Consider the following 11,065-nt stretch of genomic DNA (forward strand, 5'->3'; position numbering starts at 1 on the left):
GTGCAGACCTCAGAGACGGGCATGAGACGCTAAGGCTGTTGCTGCCACCACCAAGAAGCCTGTGTGTGAGCACAGGTCACTATCCACACCACCCCTCCCAGGATCCTGTGCAGCCCGCCACTGCCAGGGTCCCGTGATCCAGGGACAACTTCCCTGGGAGAACGCGCAGTGTGCCTCAGGCTGGTGCAATATCACGCCGGCTTCTGACGCCGCAGGCTTGCCCCACATCCGTACCCCTCCTTCCCCTTGGCCTGGGTGAGCCAGAGACCCTGAAGCAGCTGCTCCTTTAACCCCGTCTTATGAGAATGAAGAACAGACGCCCTCAGGCGACCTCATGCAGAGGCAGGTCGAAATCCAAAGCTGAAACCTGGGAGCTGTTGGAACAAAGAAGAGAAAGGGAAATTTCTCCCAGCAGCCTCAGAAGCAGCGGATTAAAGCTCCAAAAACAACTTGATGTACCTGCATCTGTGGAATACCTGAATAGACAACGAATCTTCCCAAATTGAGGAGGTGGACTTCGGCAGTAGGATATACTATTTTTTCCCCTTTTCCTCTTTTTGTGAGTGTATATGTGTATGCTTCTGTGTGAGATTTTGTCTGTATAGCTTTGCTTTCACCATTTGTCCTAGGGTCCTGTCCACATGTTTTTTTTTTTTAACTTTAAATTTTTGTTTTCTTTTTTCTTAATAATTTCTTATTTTTTATTTTAATAACTTTATTTTATTTTATCTTACTTTATTTTATTTTATCCTCTTTCCTTTTTTTTTCTTTCTATTTTTTCTCCCTTTTATTCTGAGCTGTGTGGATGAAAGGCTCTTGATGATCCAGCCAGGCTTCAGGGCTGTGCTTCTGAGGTGGGAGAGCCAACTTCAGGACACTGGTCCACAAGAGACTTCCCAGCTACATGTAACACCAAATGGCGAAAATCTCTCAGAGATGTCCAACTCAACACCAAGACCCAGCTTCACACAATAACCAGCAAGCTACAGTGCTGGACACCCTATGCCAAACAACTAGCAAGACAGGAACACAGCCCCATCCATTAGCAGAGAGGCTGTCTAAAATCATAATAAGGCCACAGACATCCCAAAACACACCACCAGACGTGGACGTGCCTACCAGAAAGACAAGATGCAGCCTCATCCACCAGAAAACAGGCACTAGTCCCCTCCACCAGGAAGCCTACACAACCCACTGAACCAACCTTACCCACTGGGGACAGATACCAAAAACAACAGGAACTACGAACCTGCAGCATGTGAAAAGGAGAACCCAAACACAGTAAGATAAGCAAAATGAGATAACAGAAAATCACACAACAGATGAAGGAGCAAGGTAAAAACACACGAGAGCTAACAAATGAAGAGGAAATAAGCAGTCTACCTGAAAAAGAATTCAGAATAATGATAGTAAAGATGATGCAAAATCTTGAAAACAGAATAGACAAAATGCAAGAAACATTTAACAAGGACCTAGAAGAACTAAAGAGGAACCAAGCAATGATGAAAAACACAATAAATGAAAGTAAAAATACTCTAGAAGGGATCAATAGCAGAATAACTGAGGCAGAAGAACGGGTAAGTGACCTGGAAGGTAAAGGAGTGGAAATAACTACTGAAGAGCAGAATAGAGAAAAAAGAATGAAAAGAACTGAGGACAGACTCAGAGACCACTGGGACAACATTAAATGCACCAACATTCGAATTATAGGGGTCCCAGAAGAAGAAGAGAAAAAGAAAGGGACTGAGAAAATATTTGAAGAGATTACAGATGAAAACTTCCCTAATATGGGAAAGGAAATAGTTAATCAAGTCCTGGAAGCACAGAGAGTCCCATACAGGATAAATCCAAGGAGAAACACGCCAAGACACGTACTAATCAAACTATCAAAAATTAAATATAAAGAAAACATATTAAAGGCAGCAAGGGAAAAACAACAAATAACACACAAGGGAATCCCCATAAGGTTAGCAGCTGATCTTTCAGCAGAAACTCTGCAAGCCAGAAGGAAGTGGCAGGATATACTTAAAGGGATGAAGGAGAAAAACCTACAACCAAGGTTACTCTACCCAGCAAGGATCTCATTCAGATTTGATGGAGAAGTTAATACCTTTACAGACAAGCAAAAACTGAGAGAGATCAGCACCACCAAACCAGCTTTACAACAAATGCTAAAGGAACTTCTCTAGGCAAGAAACACAAGAGAAGGAAAACACCTACAATAACAAACCCAAAACATTTAAGAAAATGGTAATAGGAACATAAATGTCGATAATTACCTTAAATGTAAATGGATTAAATGCTCACACCAAAAGACACAGACTGGCTGAATGGATACAAAAGCAAGACCCGTATATATGCTGCCTACAAGAGACCCACTTCAGACCTAGGGACACATACAGACTGAAAGAGAGGGGATGGAAAAAGATATTCCATGCACATGGAAATCAAAAGAAAGCTGGAGTAGCAATTCTCATATCAGACAAAATAGAATTTAAAATAAAGACTATTACAAGAGACAAAGAAGGACACTGCATAATGATCAAGGGATCGCTCCAAGAGGAAGGTATAACAAGTGTAAATATTTATGCACCCAACATAGGAGCACCTCAATACATAAGGCAAATACTATCACCCATAAAAGGGGAAATCGACAGTAACACAATCATAGTAGGGGACTTTAACACCCCACTTTCACCAATGGACAGATCTTCCAAAATGAAAATAAATAAAGAAACACAAGCTTTAAATGATACATTAAACAAAATGGACTTAATTGATATTTATAGGGCATTCCACCCAAAAACAACAGAATACATATTTTTCTCAAGTGCTCAAGGAACATTCTCCAGGATACATCATCTCTTGGGTCACAAATCAAGCATTGGTAAATTTAAGAAAATTGAAATCTTATCAAGTATCTTTTCTGACCACAATGCTATGAGACTAGATATCAATTACAGGAAGAGATCTGTAAAAAATAAAAACACATGGAGGCTACACAATACACTACTTAATAAGGAAGTGATCACTGAAGAAATCAAAGGGGAAATCAAAAAATACCTAGAAACAAATGACAATGGAGACACGATGACCCAAAACCTATGGGATGCAGAAAAAGCAGTGTTAAGAGGGATGTTTATAGCAATACAAGCCTAACTCAAGAAACAGGAAACATCCTAACCTTGCACCTAAAGCAATTAGAGAAAGATGAACAAAATAACCCCAAAGATAGCAGAAGGAAAGAAATCATAAAGATTAGATCAGAAATAAGTGAAAAAGAAATGAAGGAAACAATAGCAAAGATCAATGAAACTAAAAGCTGGTTATTGGAGAAGATAAACAAAATTAATAAACCATTAGCCAGACTCATCAAAAAAAAAAAAAAACGGAGAATACTCAAATCAATAGAATTACAAATGAAAAACGGAGAAGTAACCACAGACACTTCAGAAATACAAACGATCATGAGAGATTACTACAAGCAATTCTATGCTAAAAAAATGGACAACCTGGAAGTAATGGACAAATTCTTACAAAAGCACAGCCTTCCGAGACTGAACCAGGAAGAAATAGAAAATATGAACAGACCAATCACAAGCACTGAAATTGAAACTGTGATTAAAAATCTTCCAACAAACAAAAGCCCAGGACCAGATGGCTTCACAGGCGAATTCTATGAAACATTTAGAAAAGAGCTAACACTTATCCTTCTGAAACTCTTCCAAAATATTGCAGAGGGAGGAACACTCCCAAACTCATTCTACGAGGCCACCATCACCCTGATACCAAAACCAGACAAAGATGTCACAAAGAAAGAAAACTACAGGCCAATATCACTGATGAACATAGATGCAAAAATCCTCAACAAAATACTAGCAAACAGAATCCAACAGCACATTAAAAGGATCATACACCATGATCAAGTGGGGTTTATCCCAGGAATGCAAGGATTCTTCAATATACGCAAATCAATCAAAGTGATATACATATTAACAAATTGAAGGAGAAAAACCATATGATCATCTCAATAGATGCAGAGAAAGCTTTCGACAAAATTCAACACCCATTTATGATAAAAGCCCTGCAGAAAGTAGGCATAGAGGGAACTTTCCTCAACATAATAAAGGCCATATATGACAAACCCACAGCCAGCATTGTCCTCAATGGTGAAAAACTGAATCCATTTCCACTAAGATCAGGAACAAGACAACGTTGCCCACTCTCACCACTATTATTCAACATAGTTTTGGAAGTGTTAGCCACAGCAATCAAAGAAAAAAAAGAAATAAAAGGAATCCAAATTGCAAAAGAAGAAGTAAAGCTGTCACTGTTTGCAGATGACATGATACTATACATAGAGAATCCTAAAGATACTACCAGAAAACTACTAGAGCTAATCAATGAATTTGGTAAAGTAGCAGGATACAAAATTAATGCACAAAAGTGTCTTGCATTCCTATACACTAATGATGAAAAATCTGAAAGTGAAATTAAGAAAACATTCCCGTTTACCATTGCAACAAAAAGAATAAAATATCTAGGAATAAACCTACCTAAGGAGACAAAAGACCTGTATGCAGAAAGTTATAAGACACTGATGAAATAAATTAAATATGATACAAATAGATGGAGAGATATACCATGTTCTTGGATTGGAAGAATCAACATTGTGAAAATGTCTCTACTACCCAAAGCAATCTACAGATTCAATGCAATCACTATCAAATTACCCCTGGCATTTTTCACAGAACTAGAACAAAATATTTCACAATTTGTATGGAAAAACAAAAGACCCCGAATAGCCAAAGCAATCTTGAGAAAGAAAAACGGAACTGGAGGAATCAGGCTCCCTGACTTCAGACTACACTACAAAGCTACAGTAATCAAGACAGTTTGGTACCGGCACAAAACCAGAAACATAGATCAAGGGAACAGGATAGAAACCCAGATATAAACCCACGCACATATGGTCACCTTATCTTTGATAAAGGAGGCAAGCATATACAGTGGAGAAAAGACAGCCTCTTCAATAAGTGCTGCTGGGAAAACTGGACAGGTACATGTAAAAGTATGAAATTAGAACACTCCCTAACACCGTACACAAAAATAAACTCAAAATGGATTAAAGACCTAAATGTAAGGCCAGACACTATCAAACTCTCAGAGGAAAACTTAGGCAGAACACTCTATGACATAAATCACAGCAAGATCCTTTTTGACCCAGCTCCTAGAGAAATGGAAATAAGAACACAAATAAACAAATGGGACCTAATGAAACTTAAAAGCTTTTGCACAGCAAAGGAAACTATAAACAAGTCCAAAAGACAACCCTCAGAATGGGAGATAATATTTGCAAATGAAGCAACTGACAAAGGATTAATCTCCAAGATTTACAAGCAGCTCATGCAGCTCAATAACAAAAAAACGAACAACCCAATCCCAAAATGGACAGAAGACCTAAATAGACATTTCTCCAAAGAAGATATACAGATTGCCAACAAACACATGAAAGAATGCTCAACATCATTAATCATTAGAGAAATGCAAATCAAAACTACAATGAGATATCATCTCACACTGGCCAGAATGGCCATCACCAAGAAATCTGCAAACAGTAAATGCTGGGGAGGTTGTGGAGAAGAGGGAACACTCTTGCACTGTTGGTGGGAATGTAAATTGATATAGCCACTATGGAGAACAGTATGGAGCTTCCTTAAAAAAACTGAAAAGAGAACAACCATACGACCTAGCAACCCCACTACTGGGCATATACCCTGAGAAAACCATAATTCAAAAAGAGTCATGTACCAAAATGTTCATTGCAGCTCTATTTACAATAGCCAGGACATGGAAGCGACCTAAGTGTCCATCTTCAGATGAATGGATAAAGAAGATGTGGCACATATATACAGTGGAATATTACTCAGCCATAAAAAGAAACGAAATGGAGGTATTTGTAGTGAGATGGATGGAGTTAGAGTCTGTTATACATAGTGAAGTATGTCAGAAAGAGAAAAACAAATACTGTATGCTAACACATATATATGGAATCTAAGGAACAACAACAACAAAAAAGGTCCTGAAGAACCTAGTGGCAAGATGGGAATAAAGATGCAGACCTACTAGAGAATGGACTTGAGGATACGGGGAGGGTGAAGGGTAAGCTGGGACAAAGTGAGAGAGTGGCATGGACATATATACACTACCAAATGTAAAATAGATAGCTAGTGGGAAGCAACTGCATAGCACAGGGAGATCAGCTCTGTGCTTTGTGACCACCTAGAGGTGTGGGATAGGGAGGGCGGGAGGGAGGGATATGCAAGAGGGAAGAGATATGGGAACATATGTATATGTATAACTGATTCACTTTGTTATAAACAGAAACTAACACACCATTGTAAAGCAATTATACTCCAATAAAGATGTTAAAAAAAAGGTCTAATCTTTATCCTTCTCAAGCTACTCCAAAAAATTGAAAAGGACAGAATACTTTCAAATTCATTCTACAAGGCCACCATTACCCTGATAGCAAATCCAAAGACATTACCATAAAATAAAATTAAATGCCATATCTTTGATGAATATAGATGCAAAATCCTCAACAAAATATTAGCAATCTGAACCCAACAACATACAAAAAGTGTCATACAACATGATAAAGTTGGACTTATTCCAGAGATACAAGGCTGGTTCAATATTCTCAAATCAATCAATGTGATATACCACATTAATAAAAGGAAGGATTAAGAAAAAACAAAACAACCACGGGATCATATCATAAATGCAGAAAAAGCATTTGAGAAAATTCAGCATCCATTCATGATGAAAACTTTCATCAAAGTGGACGTAGAGGGAACATATCTCAACATAATAAAGGCCATTTATAAGAAACCCAAAGCTAACATCATACTCAATGGTGAAAAGATGAAAGTCTTTCCTATAAATTCAGGAACAAGACAAGGATTTCCACTCTCTCCACTACTATTTTCCTAGCCATAGCAATCAAAGAAAAGAAATAAAAGACATCCAAATTGGAAGGGAAAAAGTAAAACTGTCATTATTTGCAGATGACTTGGTACTTTATATAGAAAATCCTAAAGTCTCTACCCAAAACTATTAGAACTGATAAGTGAATTCAGTAACATTGAGGATATAAGATTAATAATATACAGTAATCTGTTGCATTTCTATACACTAATAATAAAATAGCAGAGAGAGAAAGTAAAATATCCCATTTAAAACCACATCAAAAAGAATAAGAGTAGGGGCAAGATGGCGGAAGAGTAAGACGCGGAGATCACCTTCCTTCCCACAGATACAGTAGAAATACATCTACACGTGGAACTGCTCCTACAGAACACCCACTGAACGCTGGCAGAAGACGTCAAACCTCCCAAAAGGCAAGAAAATCCCCACGTACTTGGGTAGGGTAAAAGAAAAAAGAAATAACAGAGACAAAAGAATAGGGATGGGACCTGCGCCAGTGGGAGGGAGCCGTGAAGGAGGAAAGGTTTCCAGGCACTAGGAAGCCCCTTTGCAGGCAGAGACTGCGGGTGGCAGAGGGGGGAAGCTTCGGAGCCGCAGAGGAGAGCGCAGCCACAGGGGTGCAGAGGGCAAAGTGGAGAGACTCCCGCACAGAGGCTCGGCGCCAACCAGCACTCACCAGCCCGAGCAGCTTGTCTGCTCACTCGCCGGGGTGGGCGGGGGCTGGGAGCTGAGGCTCGGGCTTTGGTGCTAGCCGGGAGGGAGTCCGGGAAAAAGTCTGCAGCTGCCAAAGAGGCAAGAGACTTTTTCTTGCCTCTTTGTTTCGCGGCGCGCAAGGAGAGGGGATTCAGAGCGCTGCCTAAACGAAATCCAGAGACGGGTGCAAGCCGCGCGGCTATCAGCGCGGATCCCACAGCAACAGGGGCACAGAGGGAAAAACGGAGAGATTCCCACACAGAGGCTCAGCGCCTAGCAGTGCTCACCAGCCCGAGAGGCTTGTCTGCTCACCCGCTGGGGCAGGCGGGGCTGGGAGCTGAGGCATGGGCTTCGGTCGGATTGCAGGGAGAGGACTGGGGTTGGCAGCGTGAACACAGCCTGAAGGGGTTGGCGTGCCGTGGCGAGCCGGGAGGGAGCCGGAGAGGAGGTCTGCAGCCGCCGAAGAGGCAAGAGACATTTTCTTGCCTCTTTGTTTCGCGGCACGCAAGGAGAGGGGATTCAGAGCGCCGCCTAGACGAACTCCAGAGGCGGGTGCGAGCCGCGGCTAACAGCGCGGACCCCAGAGACGGGCGCGAGCCGCGGCCATCAGCGCGGACCCCAGAGACTGGTAGGAAACGCTAAGGCTGCTGCTGCCGCCACCAAGAAGCCTGTGTGCGAGCACAGGTCACTCTCCACACTGCCCCTCCCGGGAGCCGGTGCAGCTCGCCACTGCCAGGCTCCCGTGATCCGGGGACAACTTCCCCGGGAGAACACACGGCACGCCTCAGGCTGCTGCAACGTCACGACGCCTCTGACGCCGCAGGCTCGCCCCACCTCCTCCGTACTGCTCCCTCCCCCGGCCTGAGTGAGCCAGAGCCCCCGAAGCAGCTGCTCCTTTAACCCCGTTCTGTCTGGGCAGGGAACGGACGCCCTCAGGCGACGTACATGCAGAGGCGGGTCCAAATCCAAAGCTGAACGCTGGGAGCTGTACAAACAAAGAAGAGAAAGGGAAATCTCCCCCAGCAGCCTCAGAAGCAGCAGATTAAAGCTCCACAAACAACTTGATGTGCCTGCATCTGTTGAATACCTGAATAGACAACGAATCATCCCAAATTCAAAAGGTGGACTTTTGGAACAGGATATATTAATTTCCCCTTTTCCTTTTTTTGTGAGTGTATATGTGTATGCTTCTGGGTGAGATTTTGTCTGTATAGCTTTGCTTTCACCATCAGTCCTAGGGTTAGGTCCGTCCATTTTTTTTTTTTTTTTTACTTAAAAATTTTTTTTTCCTAATATATGCTTTCGTAATAATTTTTTCCGTATTTTCTATTTTTAGAAATTAAAAAAAATTTTAATAAGTTTTTTCATATTTTTTATTTTAAAAAATTAAAATTTTTTTTCTTAATAAATTTTTTTTCTTTAAATTTTTTTCTTATTTTTTGCTATAAAAAATTAATAAATCTATTTTTAAAAATTAAAAAAAAATTTTTTCTGAATACATTTACTCTTAATAATATTTTTTCTTATTTTTTATTATAATAGCTTTATTTTATTTTATTTTATCCTCTTTTTATCTTTCTATTTTTTTCTCCCTTATATTCTGAGCTGTGTGGATGAAAGGCTCTTGGTGCTCCAGCCAGGCATCAGGGCTGTGCCTCTGAGGTGGGAGAGCCAACTTCAGGACACTGGTACACAAGAGACATCCCAGCTCCACATAATATCAAAGAGCAAAAATCTCCAGAGATCTCCATCTCAACGCCAAGACCCAGCTCCACTCAACGACCAGCAAGCTACAGGGCTGGACACCCTATGCCAAACAACTAGCAAGACAGGAACACAGCCCCATCCATTAGCAGGGAGGCTGCCTAAAATCATAAGGCCACAGACACCCCAAAACACACCACCAGACGTGGACGTGCCCACCAGAAAGACAAGATTCAACCTCATCCACCAGAACACAGGCACTAGTCCCCTCCACCAGGAAGCCTACACAACCCACTGAACCAACCTTACCCACTGGGGACAGATACCAAAAACAACGGGAACTACGAACCTGCAGCCTGTGAAAAGGAGACCCCAAACACAGTAAGATAAGCAAAATGAGACGACAGAAAAACACACAGCAGATGAAGGAGCAGGGTCAACACACACGAGACCTAACAAATGAAGAGGAAATAGGTAGTCTACCTGAAAAAGAATTCAGAATAATGATAGTAAGGATGATCCAAAATCTTGGAAATAGAATAGACAAAATGAAAGAAACATTTAACAAGGACGTAGAAGAACTAAAGAGGAACAAAGCAATGATGAAAAACACAATAAATGAAATTAAAAATACTCTAGATGGGATCAATAGCAGAATAACTGAGGCAGAAGAAAGGATAAGTGACCTGGAAGATAAAATGGTGGAAATAACTACTGCAGAGCAGGATAAAGAAAAAAGAATGAAAAGAACTGAGGACAGACTCAGAGACCACTGGGACAACATTAAATGCACCAACATTCGAATTATAGGGGTCCCAGAAGAAGAAGAGAAAAAGAAAGGGACTGAGAAAATATTTGAATAGATTACAGATGAAAACTTCCCTAATATGGGAAAGGAAATAGTTAATCAAGTCCTGGAAGCACAGAGAGTCCCATACAGGATAAATCCAAGGAGAAACACGCCAAGACACGTACTAATCAAACTATCAAAAATTAAATATAAAGAAAACATATTAAAAGCAGCAAGGGAAAAACAACAAATAACACACAAGGGAATCCCCATAAGGTTAGCAGCTGATCTTTCAGCAGAAACTCTGGAAGCCAGAAGGGAGTGGCAGGATATACCTAAAGTGATGAAGGAGAAAAACCTACAACCAAGGTTACTCTACCCAGCAAGGATCTCATTCAGATGTGATGGAGAAATTAAAACCTTTACAGACAAGCAAAAGCTGAGAGAGTTCAGCACCATCAAACCAGCTTTACAACAAATGCTAAAGGAACTTCTCTAGGCAAGAAACACAAGAGAAGGAAAACACCTACAATAACAAACCCAAAACATTTAAGAAAATAGGAATGGGAACATACATATCGATAATTACCTTGAATGTAAATGGATTGAATGCTCCCACCAAAAGACACAGACTGGCTGAATGGATACAAAAACAAGACCCATATATATGCTGTCTACAAGAGACCCACTTCAGACCTAGAGACACATACAGACTGAAAGTGAGGGGATGGAAAAAGATATTCCATGCAAATGGAAATCAAAAGAAAGCTGGAGTAGCAATTCTCATATCAGACAAAATAGACTTTAAAATAAAGAATATTATAAGAGACAAAGAAGGACACTATATAATGATCAAGGGATCGATCCAAGAGGAATGTATAACAATTG

The sequence above is a fragment of the Balaenoptera ricei genome, chromosome X, assembly GCF_028023285.1.
Source record: "Balaenoptera ricei isolate mBalRic1 chromosome X, mBalRic1.hap2, whole genome shotgun sequence".
Classification (NCBI taxonomy): Eukaryota; Metazoa; Chordata; class Mammalia; order Artiodactyla; family Balaenopteridae; genus Balaenoptera; species Balaenoptera ricei.